Below are 16,319 nucleotides of genomic sequence, written 5' to 3'. Positions count from 1 at the left end.
GAGTAGACATCCTTGTCTTGTTCCTGATCTTAGAGGAAATGCTTTCAGTTTTTCACCATTGAGAATGATGTTTGCTGTGGGTTTGTCATATATGGCCTTTATTATGTTGAGGTAGAATCCTTCTATGCCAACTTTTTGGAGAGTTTGTATCATAAATGGGTGCTGAATTTTGTCAAAAGCTTTTTCTGCATCCATTGAGATGATCATATAGTTTTTTTTCTTCAATTTGTTAATATGGTATATCACAATGATTGATTTGCATATACCAAAGAATCCTTGCATCCCTAGGATAAATCCCACTTGATCGTGGTGTATGATCCTTTTAATGTGTTGTTGCATTCTGTTTGCTAGTATTTTGTTAAGGATTTTTGCAACTGTATTCATCAGTGATAGTGGTCTGTAATTTTCTTTTTTTGTAGTATCTTTGTCTGGTTTTGGTATCAGGGTGATGGAGGCCACATAGAATGAGTTTGGGAGTGTTCCTTCCTCTGCAATTTTTTGGAACAGTTTGAGAGGGATGGGTGTTAGCTCTTCTCTAAATGTTTGATAGAATTCACCTGTGAAGCCATCTGGTCCTGGACTTTTGTTTGTTGGAACCTTTGTAATCACAGTTTCAATTTCATTACTTTTGACTGGTTTGTTCATATTTTCTATTTCTTCCTGGTTCAGTCTTGGAAGTTTACACCTTTCTAAGAATTTGTCCATTTTTTCCAGATTTTCCATTCTGTTGGCATAGAGTTGCTTGTAGTAGTCTCTTAGGATGCTTTATATTACTGTGGTGTGTGCTGTAACTTCTTTTTCATTTCTAATTTTATTGATTTGAGTCCTCTCCCTCTTTTTCTTGATGAGTCTGACTAAATATTTATCAATTTTGTTTATCTTCTCAAAGAACCAGCTTTTAGTTTTACTGGTCTTTGCTATTATTTGTTTCTATTTCATTTACTTCTGCTCTGATCTTTATGATTTCTTTCCTTCTACTAACTTTGGGTTTTGTTTGTTCTTCTTTCCTGAGTTCCTTTAGGTGTAAGGTTAGATTGTTTATTTGACATTTTTCTTGTTAACTTGAGGTAGGCTTGTATTGCTATAAACTTCCCTCTTAGAACTGCTTTTGCTGCATCCCATAGGTTTTGGATCATTGTGTTTTCGTTGTGATTTGTGTCTAGGTATTTTTTTTATTTCCTCTTTGATTTCTTCAGTGTTCTCTTGGTTATTTAGTAACGTATTGTTTAGCCTCCATGTGTTTGTATTTTCTTTACAGATTTTTTCCTGTAATTGATATCTAGTCTCATACTGTTGTGGTCGGAAAAGATATTTGATACAATTTCAATTTTCTTAAATTTACCAAGGCTTGATTTGTGATCCAAGATATGATCTACCCTGGAAAATGTTCCATAAGCACTTGAGAAGGAAGTGTAATCTGCTGTTTGGGGATGGAATGTCCTACAAATATCAATGAAATCTATCTGGTCTATTGTGTCATTTAAAGCTTGTGTTTCCTTATTAATTTTCTGTGTCAATGATCTGTCCGTTGGTGTGAGGTGTTAAACTCCCCCACTATTATTGTGTTACTGTCGATTTCCTCTTTTATAGCTGTTAGCAGCTGCCGTATGTATTGAGGTGCTCCTATGTTGGGTGCACATATATTTATAATTGTTATATCTTCTTCTTGGATTCATCCCTTGATCATTATGTAGTGTCCTTCCTTGTCTCCTGTAACATTCTTTATTTTAAAGTCTATTTTATCTGATATGAGCATTGCTACTCCAGCTTTCTTTTGATTTCAATTTGCATGGAATACCTTTTTCCATCCCCATACTTTCAGTTTGTATGTGTCCCTAGGTCTGAAGTGGGTCTCTCGTAGACAGCATATATATGGGTCTTATTTTGGTATCCATTCAGAGAGCCTGTGTCTTTGGGTTGGAGCATTTAATCCATTCATGTTTAAGGTAATTATCGATATGTATGTTCCTATTACCATTTTCTTAATTGTTATGGGTTTGTTTTTGTGGGTCTTTTTCTTCTCTTGTGTTTTCCGCTTAGAGAAGTTCCTTTAGCATTTCTTGTAGAGCCGGTATGGTGGTGCTGAATTCTCTTAGCTTTTGCTTGTCTGTAAAACTTTTGATTTCTCCGTCGAATCTGAATGAGATCCTTGCTGGGTAGAGTAATCTTGGTTGTAGGTTCTTCCCTTTCATCACTTTAAATATATCATGACACTCCCTTCTGCCTTGTAGAGTTTCTGGTGGGAAATCAGCTGTTAACTTTATGGGAGTTCCCTTGTATGTTATTTTTCATTTTGCCCTTGTTGCTGTCAATAATTTTTCTTTGTCTTTAATTTTTGCCAATTTGATTACTATGTGTCTTGGCGTGTTTCTCCTTGGGTTTATCCTGTATGGGACTTGCTGCGCTTCCTGGACTTGGGTGGTTATTTCCTTTCCCATGTTAGGGAAGTTTTCGACTATAATCTCTCCACATATTTTCTTGGGTCCTTTCTCTCTCTCTTCTCCTTCTGGGACCCCTATAATACGAATGTTCTTACATTTAATGTTGTCCCAGAGGTCTCTTAGGCTGTCTTCATTTCTTTTCATTCACTTTTCTTTATTCTGTTCTGCGGCAGTGAATTCCACCGTTCTGTCTTCCAGGTCACTTATCTGTTCTTCTGCCTCAGTTATTCTGCTATTGATTCCTTCTAGTGTATTTTTCACTTCAGTTATTGTATTGTTCATCTCTGTTTGTCTGTTCTTTAATTTTTCTAGGTGTTTGTTCTTTAATTCTTCTAGGTCTTTGCTAAACATTTCTTGCATCTTCTTTTTTTTTTTTTTTTTTTTTTTTAGATGTTGGGGGTAGGAGTTTTTATTAATTTATTTATTTATTTTTGCTGTGTTGCGTCTTCATTTCTGTGTGAGGGCTTTCTCTAGTTGCGGCAAGCGGGGGCCACTCTTCATCGCGGTGCGCGGGCCTCTCACTGTCGCGGCCTCTTGTTGTGGAGCACAGGCTCCAGACGCGCAGGCTCAGTAGTCGTGGCTCACGGGCCTAGTTGCTCCGCGGCATGTGGGATCCTCCCAGACCAGGGCTCGAACCCGTGTCCCCTGCATTAGCAGGCAGATTCTCAACCACTGCGCCACCAGGGAAGCCCTCTTGCATCTTCTTGATCTTTGCCTCCATTCTTTTTCTGAGGTCCTGGATCATCTTCACTATCATTATTCTGAATTCTTTTTCTGGAAGGTTGCCTATCTCCACTTCATTTAGTTGTTTTTCTGGGGTTTTATCTTGTTCCTTCATCTGGTACATAGCCCTCTGCTTTTCATCTTGTCTATCTTTCTGTGAATGTGGTTTTTGTTCCACAGGCTGCAGGATTGTAGCTCTTCTTGCTTCTGCTGTCTGCCCTCTCGCTAATCATTCTTGATACATCATCTCAATTAATCCTCAGAATAAAGACTCTGAAGGGGATCAGAATATTCCACCCCAAAATGTGACACTGGCATAAGGATTATTTTGAGCTAAAGGCAATTAAGAAACAGACACAGGAAAAAAAAAAACTGTCCTCCCCTATCAGGCTTAAAAAGCACAGCATAAATTTCCCTTTTTAAAGCTAGCATTAATTTCCATTTGTAAAGGTACCATAAAGAGGACCTCAACCCTGGGAGTTGACTATTATCAAAGCAGATGACACCAACTTAAATCTGCATAACAAACCTTACTAAAATAACCTTTATATTCCATTTGTTCCCCCCACATAATTACCTTCCCACAATTTACAGCCCCTAAAAGCCTCTTTTCCTTTGTCTTGTCTCAATTCCACAATTTATCATTCAGTCTCTCTGCTTCTTTGGTCTTCAATTCTTTTCTCTGAAGGTCTCCATATGCATAAGTAATAAACAATTTCTCCTGTTAATCTGTCTTTTGTCAGTTTATATTTACAGGGCCCCAGACAATGAACCTAGGAGGAAAGAGAAAAAGGTTTTTCCTCCCTTAAAGCCTTCTGAATCAGGCACAAGTACAACCCCCCACAAGTACAGCATTCCTTATTCTGCAGATAACTAATCAGATCTTCACAGGTAAACCTGTCCAGAGTCACACACAAGTCAAGAAGGCATTTCAGCACAAGTCTGGCTCCATAGTCTGAGTACTTAATCAGTGCAAGGTTTGTAACTACAATATCTCTCAGTAAGAGCCCACAAAAAAGCAAGACAAAGCCATGAGCAAATTCATCTGTTCATGTTTATATCTTTGTAAATAAAGTGAATCAAGAACCCTCCACCCATAATTAAACACACAGCCAACATTCAATGTTTTGAGTCTCAAATTCTCTCAGGTTATAGGAGGTAACTACATTAGAACAGTCTCTGGGATGAAACTCACAAGTAAGGCTAAGGTTTAACAAGTAAATGATTAAAAAGTGCAAATTGATTACATGCACCTACCTTGTGCCATAGTAAGCAGTGAGATACTAAAATAAAAAGACATAGCTCCTACCCTTAAGGAGCTCACAATTTACAGGTTCAAAGTTCTTCACTTTAATTCAAGTACAATTTAAACACTAAATTAAAGATGGTTTTCCTAAAAAAAATTTTTAATCTTACCAAAAAGACAGTGTTAAACAAGGTAAGTCTTAAGGCAGGCTAAAATACAAAGTAGAAAAATCCAAGGGCTTTGGAGTCAAACTGAATTCAAATACCTGCTATCAGTTACAACAGGACTCTGGATAAAATAATCTCTCTGAGCCTCTGTTCAGTCACAAAGTTGTTAATGTTTAAAACTATATACAGGGCTTCCCCGGTGGTACAGTGGTTAAGAATCCACCTGCCAATGCAGGGGACACGGATTTGAGCCCTGGTCCAGGAAGATCCCACATGCCGCGGAGCAACTAAGCCTGCGCGCCACAACTACTGAAGCCCACGCGCCTAGAGCCCTTGCTCCACAACAAGAGAAGCCACCGCCATGAGAAGCCCACATACCTCAACGAAGAGTAGCCCCTGCTCGCCACAACTAGAGAAAGCCCGCATGCAGCAATGAAGACCCAACGCAGCGAAAAATAAATAAATAAAATAAATTTATTTTAAAAACAACTATATACAAAGGATATAGCATACTGCATGACACATTAAAAGATGGGGCAAGGGATACAGTTCTGGGTAGGAGTTAGGGGAAAGCAAAAAGTACTGTAATTTAGCCAAATGCACTACTACTCTCACTATAAAATTTAAGTATAAAGGGGTAAGGTGTAAAGTATAAAAGGATAAGACATAAAAGGAACACTATCCCTTTAAGATGCCTACAAAGAACCATCAAATTTCCTTTCATAAACTCTTAGGTATCTACTGAGTACTCTTAAGTGAATCATTATTTTGAAAAACACCTGCAGCTTACTTGTATAGTTCTCAGACAAATCACTTGCGTCAGAGGTTTAACTCTGGGGTTCATGATCTAATTTCCATGAATTTCCTGATATGAAGAACAGCGTGTGTGTTTGGGGGGACAGGGCCAAACGACCATAAGATTCACAAAAGATTAATAGACAGTTAAGTTTACATGTCCAGTATTTATAAAGTAGAATTTACAGTTTTCAATGTGAGGCAATTTGAAGAAACTCAATAGTTTACGCTAAAGAGTATGGCATTATCTAGTAAGTTGACCATTCCCCTATGCTATCATCCAGCAATTTCACTCCTAATTATATACTTTGAACAGTGATGTCCAATAGAACTTTCTGCAATAACGGAAATATTCTATATCTGCATTATGCAATAATAACATAGCCACTGGCCATATATGGTTATGAAGCACTTGAAACGTGGCTAGTGTAACTGAAGAGCTGAATTTTTTATTTTAGTTAATTTAAATTTAAATAGTCATGATTGGGATTGACATATATACACTAATATGTGGAAAATAGATAATAAGAACCTGCTGTATAAAAAAATAAATGAAATTCAAATATAAATAAATAAATAAATAGTCATATGTGGCTAATGGCTACCATACTAGAGGGCACAGCCCTAGAGAAACACATGTACATATTAACCTTGATAGACTAAACGTGCAAGGACATTCATGGTAACGTTACTCATAATAACCAAAAGCTAGAACAACTCACCAACAGTAATACAGTTAAATAAACTGTGATATATTATTTTTTGAAATAAACTTATAATTCTGTAACATTATAAGTACAATCCTACAATTTATTTGCATATTATTTGAGCAATTCTGTGACTCTGCCCATTTCAAACAACTATTAAATTCTCCTAATCCAACCTAATCTCTAAGGGACTGTCCATACTTATTTCAAAGCCAGACCTTTGAGGGCAGTGACTTTATCTAATACTTCTCTATATCCTGCCCAAAGTCTTCATATTGTAAGTATTCGGTATTTACCTATAATTTTCTGAATAAACTAGTTAGGAAATCTGAGGCAGACAAAAGTGTGCAAAAGTGAGTGATGATTACTTGTAGAACAAAGGAAAACCAACTCCTTATACATAAATATCATACAGATAATATAACCAATGTAAAGCAGAATTTTAAAAATCTGCTTAAAAACAGCAAACTTTTCTTTCATATTAAGTATAATACAATTATATTCTAAGCTGTAACTATTTAAATAATAATATAAAGTTTTCTTGGTAAAATTTGATAAGACTTTGCAACAGCTTCTGTTTAAGCTTTAGGGGGAAAATGGAGAACATGGGACAAGAAAGCTAGATTTCTGGGAGTCCAGATGCAGGTGATAACAGAGCTAACAAACCAGGCAATGGTGCAATGAAAAGAGTACTAAAAAGATTATGAGTCTGGTATGTGAGATCCAACCCTAGTCCTGCCACCAACTACTGGCGCAAAATTATTTCAACATCCACCTATGTGGCATCTCTGCCTCTGATCTGTGAAGGAGCACAAAATTTTTTTTTGGAGGGGAGTTAAAAATCTCGAATCCAGCTTTATCTTGACAGTAATTCAGAAAGAAAGAAAAACAACTTTCTGACGCTTCCCTTATGTCCCAAACATTACGCAAAAATGAGTATCTAAATATGGGTACTTTTTTTTTTTTTTTGCGGTACGCGGGCCTCTCACTGTTGTGGTCTCTCCCATTTCGAAGCACAGGCCCCGGACGCGCAGGCTCAGCGGCCATGGCTCACGGGCCCAGCCCCTCCACGGCTGTGGGATCCTCCCAGACCGGGGCACGAACCCGTGTCCCCTGCATCGGCAGGCGGACTCTCAACCACTGCGCCACCAGGGAAGCCCGGGTACTTTTTAAGTACGACCAAATCCTAGCAGAGCACCTAGTTCAGTTCACTCACAGGAGGCAGTCAATTAACTTAAATGAATGCAGTCTTAAAGGCACTCTGAAGCACACAAAATACAGAAAACCTGCTTCTTAGGTCAAATCAAAGTAATGCATTTTAAGTGACATTATCAAACATTTTTTGTGACAATGTAAAATCTTCAAAACATGAAATTATATTCCAACACAAATTCTCAATTTTTTTCATGTGAAGTTTCTGATACTATTGTGAAACCAAACAGTTATAACTTATATGGCCAAAAAGTATAATTCAAAAGACAATTTAGCTATAAATATAAACACAACTATAATTTCTAATATTTGGAATAACTAATCAGATATACTACACACTGTAAAATAATATAAAATGGTGGGGTGGTGGGAGCAAATATTTATTGAGTATCTACTATGTGTCAGAATATTTTGCTCAGTGCCTTCCATACCCTATTTTTAACCTTTTAAATCATCTTCCGAGGTGGCCACATGTTAAAGATAAGGAAAGTGAGGGCTTGGCTGGGAATTAGAGCATGGAATAACCTCCCAACTCAGCTGACCCTAAGGGTCTTTCTGCTACATTACTATAATTATTTTCATTTCTCCTGCTAACTTTTTGCCCAAAACCAAAGTAGGCAAACTAAGCCCACAGGCCAAATCAAGGCATATCCTGATTTTAATAAACAAAGTTTTACTGGAACACAGTCACATTCGTTTGGCCATCTTTGCACTGTAACAGCAGAGCTGAGGACCTGCAACAGAAATTATATGATCTGCAAAGCTTAAAATATTCACTATCTTGCCCTTTAAAGAAATTTGTCAACCCCTGCCTTAAAGGATCAATACTGCCAAGAACCTCAGAGGCCTCAAAACTTCGATGTTTAGGGTCTTTGAGACAACTAATAACTTAAGAAGGAACTTTAAAATTATATGAGAGAAATTGCTTGAATTTTTATAGTGGTTAAATCATATGATAAGCCCAAATTTATAAAAATGATAAAATTAAACAGCTTGATTATGAAGTTATTGAAACCTTATTCTTTTTTTTTTTTTTAGCCGCGCTGCACAGCATGTGGGATCTCAGTTCCCCGGCCAGAGATCGAACCCATGCCCCCTGCAGTGGAAGCACAGAGTCCTAACCACTGGACCCCCAGGGAACTCCCCATGAAACCTTATTCTTAACAATTAAACTGTCTTCTGTAGTCTGAACTGATGGAGGAAAAACTTCACAATTCAACATATTAAAGTATATTTAATAAGCATGCATCTTTTTACTATGTACCCACATTTTTCATGAAAGAATATCTTCAGTACAGCAAAAGACAGCCTGGCTTTTTCTTATAAGTACTTTATTTTATATTTCACTTCACACTTTTTAGTACATTCACTTAATTCATTATACTTGGACCAAGCCAAACATTTATGTGATCACTCAAGGGTCTATAATTGATCTTCCGGTGTTGAGGAAGGAGCCTGTTTTTTTCCTGTGGTTGTTTTCATTCCAAGTAAAAAAATCTCCTAATTAAATCATTTTATCTTCATTCAAAATATATTTACTATCCAAATACATTTAAACAACTTGCCTAAATTAAGCCAGCACGAGGAATGCTTGATTACAGTGTCACAAATAATATTTTCTTTCTCCATTTAGTAATTTTAAAGAAGAGTCCCTCCAGTGGTACAGTCTATAAACTCCAGTATAGACAGATCAAGAAAACTTAAGTCCTACCAACATGTAAAATTTACACAACTGTTAATGAATACCTTGATTTATCTGACTTTATAAACACTTTGATTCACAAAATCTTATGTTCAGTTTCCTTGTTTATTTTTAAGAAAAATGTTAATGTCAAAGAAAAATAATCCAAAATGATTTAGTTTGCAACAACGCCGGAGTTATTCCCAGAAACATGCAAGGCTGCATCAACATTTAAAAAATTAATCAGTGTAATTCACCATATTAACAGATTAAAGAAAAAAATTCAAATGGTCACCTCAATAGATGCAGAAAAGCATCTGACAAAATTCAACATCCATTCATGATTTAAAAAAAAAAAAAATAACCCAAACCCTCAGCAACCTCAGAACAGAAGGAAACTTCCTTAATCTGATTTAGAGAATCTACAAAATGACCTACATCTAACATTATATTTTAAAGGTGAAAGACTGAATGCTTTAAGATTGTGAACAAGGCAAGGATGTTCCCTTTCAACACTCCTAATCAATATCTCACTGGAACTCCTAGACTGCAAAAAGTCAAGAAAAAGAAAAGACATACATATTAGAAAGAAAGAAACATTTCTCTATTCATAGATGACATGACTATCTCCTTAGACAAACCCCAAGAAATCTACAGGAAAAAGCTCCTAAAAGTTATAAATGAGTTTAGTAAAAACGCAGGATACAAAGTCAACATACAAAAATCAATTATACTAGCAATGATCAATTGGAAACCCAAGTTTTTAAAAATGATCATTTACAATAGTACTAAAAAACTGAAATGCTTAGGTACACATCTAATATTTGCAGGATCTACATGTTGAAACTACAAAACATTCATGAAAGAAATCAAAGACTTAAACAAATGGAGAGAAATACCATGTTCATAGATTGGAAAACTCTACCTTGTTAAGATGTCAATTATCAAGTTAATCAATAGATTTAATACAGTCTCAATCAAAATCCTAGCAGAATTTTTTTTGATATATCGACAAGCTGATTCTAAAATTTAAGCAAAAGAACTAAAACAGCTAAAACAGTTTTGAAGGAAAAACAAGTTGGAGAACTCACATTACCTGATTTCAAGCCTTAATTTTAAAGCTATATTAATCAAGACACTATGATATTGGCAAAAAAAATAGATCAATGGAACACAGGAGTCTAGAAATAGACCCACACAAATGTAGTCAAATGGTTTTTGACCAAGAGACAAAGGCAATTCTATGGAGAAGAATAGGCTTTTCAACAAATGGTCATGGAACAACTGAATAAACGAAACTCAACCTAAACCTTTCTTTATACAAAAATTAACTCAGGACTTCCCTGGTGGCACAGTGGTTAAGAATCCGCCTGCCAATGCAGGGGACATGGGTTTGAGCCCTGGTCCAGGAAGATCCCACATGCCGTGGAGCAACAAAGCCTGTGGGCCACAACTACTGAGCCTACGCTCTAGAGTCCACGAGCCACAAATACTGAGCCCGCATGCCTAGAGCCCGTGCTCCTCAACAAGAGAAGCCACCACAATGAGAAGCCCACACACCGCAACCAAGAGTAGCCCCTGCTCGCTGCCACTAGAGAAAGCCTGCGCACAGCAACGAAGACCCAACGCAGCCAAAAATAAAAACAAGAAAATTCAATTTAAAAATGGAAAAATAAATAAATAAATAAATAATAAAAATAAAAATCGGAAAAGATTTGGAATTTGGACACTTCAACAAAGAAGATATACAGATGGCAAATAAGCACAGAAGAGATGATCATCATCATTATTCATGAGAAAAATGCAAATAAAAACCCCAATGAAATACTGCTATATACCTATTAGAGTGACTAAAATTAAAAAGGTTGATCATACCAAGTGTTGATGAGGATGTAAAGTAACTGAAGCACTCATACATTGCCAGTGGGACTACAATTCAGCCTCTTTGGAAAACCAATTTTACAGTGTATATAGTTTCCTATGCTGCTTTAACAAATTACCACAAATTTAGTGGCTTAAAACAACGTAACTTTATTATTCTCAGGTTCCGTAGGTTAAATATCTGACACAGGTCTCTCTGGGCTAAAATCAAGTTGCTGGCAGAGCTACAGTCTTTTCTGGGAGTTCTAAAGGTTAATCCATTTCCTGGCCTTTTCCTGCTTTTAGAGACCACCACATTCCTTAGCTTATGCCCCAAATTCTCCAACCTCAAAACCAAGAACTCTGCGTTTCTCTGACCCTGCTTTCATTGTTACATCTTTCTGACTCTATCTTCTCTTTCCCCTTTAAGGACCTTCAGGATACACCAGCACAGCATCTGGATAATCCCAGGATAAACTCCCTATTTTAAAGTCAGTTGATTAATTCCATCTGTAACTTTCAATCACCTTTGCCATGTAACCTAATTTACTCACAGGTTCTAAGGATTAGAACATCTTTGTGGGCCATTATTCGGCCCACCACAGGGTTTTTTTTGTTTTGTTTTTTTAATAAACATACACTTCCCAAAAATTTCACTTGGAGGTGCTTATCCAAGAGAAATGAAGGCTTATGTTCACGTAAAAACCTGTTGGCAAAGATTTATAGCAGCTTTATTCATAGTCCAAACAAACAAAAAACTCAAATGTCTTTCAACTAGTGGATGGATAAATAAATTGTGATACATCCATACAATGGAATACTACATTCAGCAATACAACAGAAGGAACTGCTGATACACTCAACAACATGGACGGACACTCAGATGTATTACGCTAAATGAAAGAAGCCAGACTCAAAAGGCTAAACACTGTATGATTCCATTACCTGATATTCTAGAAAAGACAAACTACAGGGAAAGGCAACATCAGATGCCAGGGGTTAAGGGTGGGGGAAGAGCTGACTACAAAAGAGCAGCTCAAGGGAATTTAAGGTGCTGGTACTGTTGTGCGTCTTGATTTTGGTAGTTGCACAGCTCTATGCATTTGTCAAGACAACTGTACAACAAAAAGAGTTAATTTCACTTCACGTAAATTAAAAATAAAGTTAAAACCTCTGTGAAAGAAGGAAAATAATTATATCATTTGTCACCCATCAGACTGGCAGAAATTTAAAAATCTGACAATGCCAATCTGACAATTCCAAGTTTGGGCAAGGATGACTCATATACTGCTGGCAGGTATGTAAATTGTTACAACTTTAGAGGACAATTTGGCTGCAGCTAGTAAAGTTGAAAATGCACATCAACCTATGGCCCAGCAATTCATTCTAGGGAAAACTTCACTAATGTGCTCAAGGGGATATGCACAAGGATGTTCATTAAACATTGTTTGAAATATTGAAAAACTGAAAACAACCCTTCAGTCGGAATGAATTAATTGTGGTTAGTGGTTATTTTTTTAAAAAGAAAAGGAAAGAAAATGCATGATGAAAAAAAATCGAAGAAGGGTAACTTATTGGTTTGTTTATTTAACAACAGTATATAGTGAAAAGAACACTGTACTTGGAATCTGAAGGCCAGCATTGGTAGCACTTAGTTCCAACTCTGCCACTAACTAGTCTGTCTATAAACCTCACTTTCCTTTTCCTGGAAAATGAAGAGGTTAGACTATACAAAGACTAAGATTATTTCCAACTCAACAGGAACACTGATACAAAACAATGGACCAAACTTCTTGGCATGTCTGTGATGAGCTTTTTAATCATATAATAATAATTTAGAAAGACCATACAAACTCCTAAACTCACCCTACTGACTTGGGTAACCCTCATATCCTTTCGCATTTTAACATTCTAAACAAGTTAATATTAATGAGTCCATCTTGTCAAGTTCAGATCAGTCTGGCCAAAAGTCATTGAAGTACATGGTAAGATTTACTTGATTTTGTTTTAACAAAGATAAAATGACAAATTGCTTTCCGTATTTTTTGCCTGTTTCACCTACAGAGTTCTTACATTATAATTTAATAGCTTTCACCTGCTACAATAGTATAAAAAGCCTTTTAAAACTTATAGGGACTTCACTAGTGTCACGGCGGTTAAGAATCCGCCTGCCAATGCAGGGGACATGGGTTCCAGCCCTGGTCCGGGAAGATCCCAAATGCGCAGAAAAACTAAGTAAGCCCGCGCGCCACAACTACTGAGCCTGCGCTCTAGAGCCCGCGTGCCACAACTACTGAGCCCGCAAGCCACAACCACTGAAGCCTGCATGCCTAGAGCCCGTGCTCCTCAACATGAGAAGCCACCGCAATGAGAAGCCCGCACACCGCAATGAAGAGTAGCCCCCGCTCGCTGCAACTAGAGAAAGCCTGCTCTCAGCAACGAAGACCCAACGCAGCCATACCAAAAAAAAAAAAAAAAAAAAAAAACCCCAAAAACTTGTAACATGCCAAGTCCACAGGAATCTAGTAAAAAATCAGTAGTTCATAATCCAAAAACCTTATTTAACATTTCATTATCCCACTACTAATACTGCAAAGACACCAATAACCAACATGCCATTTGTTCCTATTGCAGAATTTATTACGTTATTAACTTCCGGTATAATCCAAAGGCATAATTAGAATACTATCATTAACATATACTTTAAAAAAACAGAAATATTAACTCCTTTCACCTTGCCATTAAAATCAAAATTTCAAAATTCTTGTGCTACAGGCTTTCCAAATCTAAATTCTCACAATCCTAAACGAGTATGGAGACAACACACACACTATGTACTACTAGAAACCTTCTGGCTATCAGATTTTAATTTCAGCGCCAAATGCCAAGAAAAACCTTTCGACCGAAACCTAAATTCGAACACCTTACCGTATGTCAATCAACTAAACAGAGGTGAGTTATTATCATTAGGAAGTTACATAATTTGCACCAAAGATTGTTTAAAGCCTCTCATTAAAAACAGCTTACAACAATTTACAGGTTTCAAAGTTCACCTTGCAAACTTACAGTAAATTATCAGAAACCATGAAGAAGATTAGGCTCTTCTTGAAAATGGTTACAAGGAAGCAAGTTGTTTATTTGTTTAAAGAATGCAGCGAGCAGCCGAATACCTGCAGCTGAGTCGGGCAGAGAAACGCCGACTACATTCCGTCTTCTAAAGGAGAGTGTTCTTCGCCCCGTCGATCTCCCGGACCCTGCCTGGAGGGAGTCAGGAGAGTCGCGAACTCGGGAGCGCGGGCGCAGAGAGAAGGCGCCTCCCTGCACCTCGGGCCGGCCGGGCAGGAGCCCCCGCCGAGGTGAGTCGTTCGCCAAGCCAGAGGGAGCGGGCACCGCCAGACAGCGTTCCTCCGAGGGACAAAGGTTGGGCTCACGCCCTCCGCTGCCGGCCCGGCGCCGGCTGCCTGCAGCAGCCCGGGGTCCCGCCCGGGCCCGGCGCGTGGGGGAGGGGGTGAGCCCGGCTGCCCCTCCCCCGGCCGCTCTCTGGGACCTGTTGATTAAGACCTCCACACCGAGCCGCTGCCGGTCCGCCTCTTACCTTCGCGCCACGGCGGCCGCCGCTTCTCCCGCCCCGGCCTCTCCCAAACACTGCAGAAACGACAGTTCCCCCGCAGCACTTAAAATACCGGATAAAGAATCCAGAAACTCGCGATTCCCCACCTCACAATCCTTAGTCCCCGCCCCCGCCCCACCGCCAGTCGCCGCCGTCGCCGCCGCCGCCCCCGCCGCCCCCAGCGACTCCACCTCGAGACCGCGCACGCGCTCCCGGCGCTGTTCGGCAGAGAGGCTGGCGCGGTTCGCCCAACCCCGAGCCGGCGCGGAGAAAGGGCCCGCTCATTGGTCCGCTCCGAAGCTCCGGGGGCCGGATCACGCACGCACTCGTGCGCCTCAAGTGGAAAAAGCGAAGTTCTTCGCGCTCAGTCGCTGGGGAACAGCTTTCGGCTTGAGCCTGCGGGCCAGGTTGTGGGAGGACGTGAGGTTTCCTTAAGACGCAATGGGCGGGTTAACGCTCTTACAGACCTTTCTTCTCTCCCTGAATGTCTGTCAGCTCCTGAAAAAAATCTGATTCCTCTTGAGGCGACTCCTCGTGTCCTGTGAAACACATCATACAATATAACATTTGTGTAAAAAAGAACCACGACATACCTGAACACCTGGATGTGTGTAGTGTCCCACAAAAGAATTCTCTGCTACCACGGAAGACGCCACAAAGCTAGTACGTAGGACCGAGTTCTGAAAACCAGACAGGAAGGTGCCAAGGGCCACAGCTGTTTCACAAAACTCAAGTCCCTGGCTCAACCCACATCCAACTCAAGGAAATCCAGATAAACAGTCTTCAGGATTCCCTAGAAACAGCCATATCCAAAAAGGAAAGAAAAAAAAAAAAAAAGCTTTGTGTGTGTGTGAAGAGACCTAGTTCATTTTCTAAGTTCTTAAATGCATAAAATAAGTAATAATTCAAGAAATTTCCTTTGGTTCCTCAATGAATTTTTTTCCCCTTTAGCTCGGGGTTTCTCAACCTCAGCGCTATTTGGACCAAATAATTCTTTCTTTGGGGGCTGTCCTGTGCAATTTAGGATGTGTAGCAGCACCCCTGCTCTCTTACCCACTAGATACCAACAGCACCACTATCCCCAATTGTGACCATCAAAAATGCCTCTAAACGTTGCCAAAGATCTTCTGGGGGACAAACTCACTTCCATTTGAGAACCACTGATCTAGCTGTTCAAAGAAATGGCCTCCTTAGAAAGTAGTCTCTCTACCCATCCCTTCCAATTGCCTGGCCTCAAGCAGTTTTGCAAAAGACCACACCCAAATGAACCCTCCAGCTACCTAGCCTTGCTTCCCCAGCTGCTTGGACTCCTCTGTCACAGAACCCCGTCCTAATAAAATGCTGACAACTCTCTGTGAGATAGCAGCTACTGACCTCAAAATATGTGGAAATTCCTTTGTGAAATGCTATACAAATGTTAATTCTTATTTTTACTTTCTAAAGGGATTTTCATCTTAAAAAAGGGTAGAACCTAAGGCAAATAAAAAATTTATTCTCTGGTAAATAGAGCCATTCCCGGAATCCCAAAATCACTCAAAATTACTGGTCTCGTGTGCAAAAAATGAAGGATAGCTGGAAGAATGGAAGGTATAGAAACTGGAGGCAAGGTGATTGGATTTGAGTTTTAGCTTTGAAATTAACTAGTTCTGTGATATTGGTGCGTGACAAGTTTCCTGGGCCTAAATTTTCTCATGTGTAAATTAACAAGTTAGCTACTTTTTCTTTTTTCTAGTTTTAAGATTCTGGAAGCCTCTGCTTATGTAATCTAACATGGATAGCATAGGGAGTTAAGAAAATATAATATTCATCCCAAAATAGAAGGAAATGGGCAATCTGTGGTTTAAACCCCACTGTCAGAAGGCACTTTACCCACTGAA

At 38.9% G+C, this 16,319-nt stretch overlaps 1 protein-coding gene across 4 annotated transcripts in view; it reads right to left on the bottom strand.

The window, feature by feature from the left end:
• PALS1 (protein associated with LIN7 1, MAGUK p55 family member) overlaps positions 1-14,554 on the bottom strand; it is a 107,138-nt gene extending 92,584 nt beyond the window's left edge. For 2 of the 4 annotated variants that reach the window (XM_081229978.1, XM_081229980.1), the window contains exon 1: positions 14,428-14,554. The gene's annotated coding sequence lies outside the window, so the exon portion shown is untranslated. Of the gene's footprint in view, positions 1-14,002; positions 14,398-14,427 lie in introns of those variants that run through there. The other 2 variants (XM_081229979.1, XM_081229981.1) reach the window with 2 other exon arrangements.
• Between the last annotated feature and the right edge of the window lie 1,765 nt (positions 14,555-16,319).

This window comes from Mesoplodon bidens (assembly GCF_964165515.1).
Source record: "Mesoplodon bidens genome assembly, chromosome: 3".
NCBI classification, from domain to species: domain Eukaryota; kingdom Metazoa; phylum Chordata; class Mammalia; order Artiodactyla; family Ziphiidae; genus Mesoplodon; species Mesoplodon bidens.
The sequence above is the reverse complement of the archived record's forward strand: the minus strand, read 5'-3'. Positions and strand labels throughout refer to the sequence as shown.